The sequence below is a fragment of the Meriones unguiculatus genome, chromosome 7 (genome assembly GCF_030254825.1).
Source record: "Meriones unguiculatus strain TT.TT164.6M chromosome 7, Bangor_MerUng_6.1, whole genome shotgun sequence".
Classification (NCBI taxonomy): Eukaryota; Metazoa; Chordata; class Mammalia; order Rodentia; family Muridae; genus Meriones; species Meriones unguiculatus.
The window spans coordinates 6614950-6619041 of NC_083355.1; the positions used below are offsets into that span (position 1 = coordinate 6614950).

General features: G+C 44.8%; 1 pseudogene; it reads right to left on the reverse strand.

The window, feature by feature from the left end:
- Nucleotides 1–840: 840 nt before the first annotated feature.
- On the reverse strand, nt 841–952 carry LOC132655537 (small nucleolar RNA SNORA70; annotated as a pseudogene).
- Between the last annotated feature and the right edge of the window lie 3140 nt (nt 953–4092).

Consider the following 4092-nt stretch of genomic DNA (forward strand, 5'->3'; position numbering starts at 1 on the left):
AGAAATGAGGTGATAGGTGTGCAGTCTGTGCCTGGATTTTTATATGTGATCCAAACTCAGGCCCTCATATTTGTGTCACAAGCTCTTTTTCCTATCTGAGCTGTCTCCCCAGACCTGCTTTTCCTCTTTAGTAAGGAAATCTCATCCCAGTTCTCCCATCCTCCATGGTCATGGCTAACTCCTAACTCCAACTCTTGTGCTTTAGGCTTTTCATCCTCCATAGCTTGCTCCTCCTTTTTTTTCCTTTTTTTTTTTCCCTCCAGAACCTCATGCATTCTAGACAAGTGATTTACCACAAATAATACCTTATCACCTCTCTCTCTCTTCTCACTCACTCTCACTCTCACACACACACACACACACACACACACACACATCAGAGTCTCATAGGAGCTGGAAAGATAGCTCAGTGGTTTGCACAGGCCCTGGGTTCAGTTTTTAGCACCCACATGGTGGTTCACAAACATGTGTAATTTCAGTTCCAGAAAACCCAACACCTCTTCTGACCTCTGCAGGCACCATGCAAGCAGAGGATGCACACACAATACACACACACAGGCAAAACATTCGTTCATAATATAAAATGAATAAATCTAATAAATTGCATTATATGTCCCAGGCCAACCTCATACTTACAGGTTTCAATTATATGGTCCTTATTCTGCAGCTTGGTATAAATAAGCATGATGACCTGGCCTAGCCACTGTACCTGAGAGCTTCCCCAAAGACACCCTGAATACCAGTCTAGAACCTAAATTAGGGGTGGCATTGTGATTAGAGATATGATTATACACACACACAAAAACAAAACAAAAACCAAACAACAACAACAAAAACCCAAACAGTCTCCAAGGTCCCTGAGGGCTACTCAGATCAGTGTTAGGCTGCTGTCTGCAACCATTGCATACCAGGCCCCATGAGAAAAGAAACCTGGTGTCCTAACTGCCTGCAGGTGTGGCCTGTATCTTTCACATCTCTTTCACCTTTCATGTATGAAAGCTGCTTGTCCAGTGCATCCTTGCCTGTATGTACATAAGCACAGCTGTATAAAGCAAAAGATTTTCCCCATCTGACATACATAAATATCAGGATGAGTGATACTGTCCCTTCCCATTGCCCGGCAGCTCTGGTATTTACATTGATTTTAGTTCATGATGCTTACAGAGATTTAATTATCCTTAAAAAAAAAATCTAATGTTCCTGTTAATTTGGGAGAGGACAGTGATTTCATTCCTTAAGCAGAGCCAAACATCTGAGAGCTGATTGATTCGTAGCTACAGAAAAGCTGCTAGCAAAACTTTGGAGCAAGCTTTGGAGAAGGGAATTCCCAAATTTCCAAAGGCTTGTGTCTGGGTGAAGTTTACTAAGACACCTAAAATATTCAGCTAGATGAAAAAGGGAGGATTAGAAAAGCATAAAGCAGCTGGGTGCGCCTGTAATCCCAGCAGTTTGGAGGCAGAAGCAGGCGGATCTCTGTGAGTTGGAGGCCAGCCTCGTCTACAAAGCGAGCCCAGGACAGCTAAGGCTACATAGAGAAACCCTGTCTCAAAAAACAAAAGGTGGGGGTTGGGGAAAGAAAAACATAAAGTGTTGGAGCTGACAGGCAAGCAATCCTACTTTTGTTTTTCTTTTTAAAGCGGTTTCAATTCAGAATATTGCTGAGAGTAGCTCTGAACATCTAACCCCAGACCTCTCTCCCTCAACTGTTGTAACCACCTGCTCACCTCTAGTTTATTTTCCAATGAAACAGACTGTGAGACTCTCAAGGAAGAAGAAAAAGGAGCAGGAGGAGGAGAAGAGAAGAAAAAGGCTGGTGAACAGGCTCAGCAGTTAAGAACACTGGCTGCTCTTGCAGAGGATCCGGGTTTCAGTCCCAGAACTCACAGGGCAGCTCACAGCTGTCTGTAACTCCAGTTTCAGGGGATCCAATGTCCGTCCACTTCTGCACTCTGAACTCTCTAGGAACGCATGTGCAGTCAAAACACTCATATACAAAAAATTAAAACAGCTTCTAAAAACAAAAACAAACACCCACCCCATACATAGAATTTGCTACTGGTTAGTTCTCTCCTTAATTATATGGTGGCCATAAGGGTTACAGGCAGATATAATGGACTCGACACTCTAGTTGCCAATCCAAACCTTCAGCTCTATTTCATGTAAGGCACAGCCAATAAACCCTCTCTGCCACCACCATAGTGGCTGGCTTTCCTTACGTCACAGAAGGAAAGGTGTTATGTCAAGTTGCTTAGGCAGGCATTGGTCCTCGTGAAAGCCTGGTTCAGATTGCTCATTTTCCTCAAGATCCTGACTGACAATTTTCTCCATGTCATGACCTAGTTGTAATAATAATGATGTTTTGTTTTGTGTTTTTTTTTAATTGAGGCTCCTCCCTTTTTGTAGATAAGAGTCTGTTTATTCCAGGCTGGCCTTGAACCGGTTATGTAGCCAAGATGGCCTTCAATTTCTGATCCTCGTGCCTCCACGTCCTGAGTACTGGGATTACAGGCATGCACCACCATGACTAACTTCATGTGGTGCTGGGAGACTGAAGCTGGGTGTTACTCATGCTAGGCAAGCACTCTACCAACTGAGCTACAGTGAGTAAATATGAACCATGTTTTAAGAACTTATACTGGGTCAGGGTCAGACCCTAAGTGAAACACAATATATATTATTTCGATTTGGCATAAAACCTTCAGACATTGAAAATCCTTCCCAGATAAAAGGACACTAGTAGTGCTGGTACAGGCCTACAGGGTCCCAGTGCTTGGGAGGTAGATGCAGGGGGATGAGAAGTTCAAAGTCAACTTGGACCAGTGAGTTTGAGGTCATGCTGGACTACATAAGATCCCTGCCAAACGGCAACCACCTCCACCAAGGGAAACTACAAAATTGAGGCCAGTTTGTTTGTGTGTGTATGTATGTATATATGTGTGTATAGGTATCGAGAGAGGAGAGAGACTTTTCTCAGAAGAGGAGGAAGAAGGAAGGAAACAAAGAAGGAAGAAAGGAAGGAGAGCCAGATGTAGTGGTACACACCTTTAATCCCAGCACTTGAGAGAAACAGAGGCAGGTGTATCTCTGAGTTTGAGGCCAGCCTGGTCTACAAAGAAAGTCCAGGATAGCCAGCTGTTATACATAGAAACCCTGTCTCAAACAAACAAACAAACAAAGAAAACAAAACAAAGCCCACCCCCCAAAGAAAGGAAAGAAAAAGAACAGAGAAGGAAAAAGGACCCTGGATCTTGCCACCATGTCCCCTAGAACCTGTGACAACTGAGAAGTATAGAAAGCAAGTCCTGCTCAGGGCCCGTAGCCAAAGAGACCAAATCTGTGTTTCATTCACTCAAGAAGGCAAGGGGAAATGCAGCCGTGGAGCTTATTAAATAAGTAGGGAAATATGAGTTCTGTTCTTTTGGAACCGCAAAGTATTGAAACTTGTGGTGAACAAAGATTCTGATGTGAGGAGGCTGAGAGGGGAGGGCTGTTCGGTCCTGTTTCTGTTTTGGTTCCAGGGAAATAGGGTTTCCATTGCATGGGCTGCAACTGGATATTTCCTCCGTCCTCTGTGGCGGGGACCTGGCAAACATTGTTTCCTGGCACTCGAAGAGCGGCAAGTCCCAGCAGCGAGGTCAAATCCATTTTTGGAGCCAAACAGCAGCATTCCTTTACAGCTAGTTAGCTTTCCAACCGCCAAGGCCGCTCCTGCCGGTCTAGTCTAGAGTGACATCTAACGGCAAGAACGGGAACTGTTCCAATTTCCCAGTCTTGGGAGGCTCCTCCCTAGAATGGGGGGTCCGGTGCTCCCACAGAGTGTCTTGTTTATATCACTCACTAATTACTCTCTCATTGACGATGTCTTAGGGTTTCTATGGTCGCAGAGAAACACTACGACCAAAGAGCAAGCTGGGGTGGAAAGGATTTATTTGGCTTACAATTCCACATGGTTGTTCATCATTGAAGGAACTCAAGCAAGGCAGGAACCTGGAGGCACGAGCTGATGTAGAGCACACAGAGGGGTGCTGTTTGCTGGCTTGGTCCTCATGGCTTGCTCAACCTGCTCTCTTATAGAACCCAGGACCACCAGCC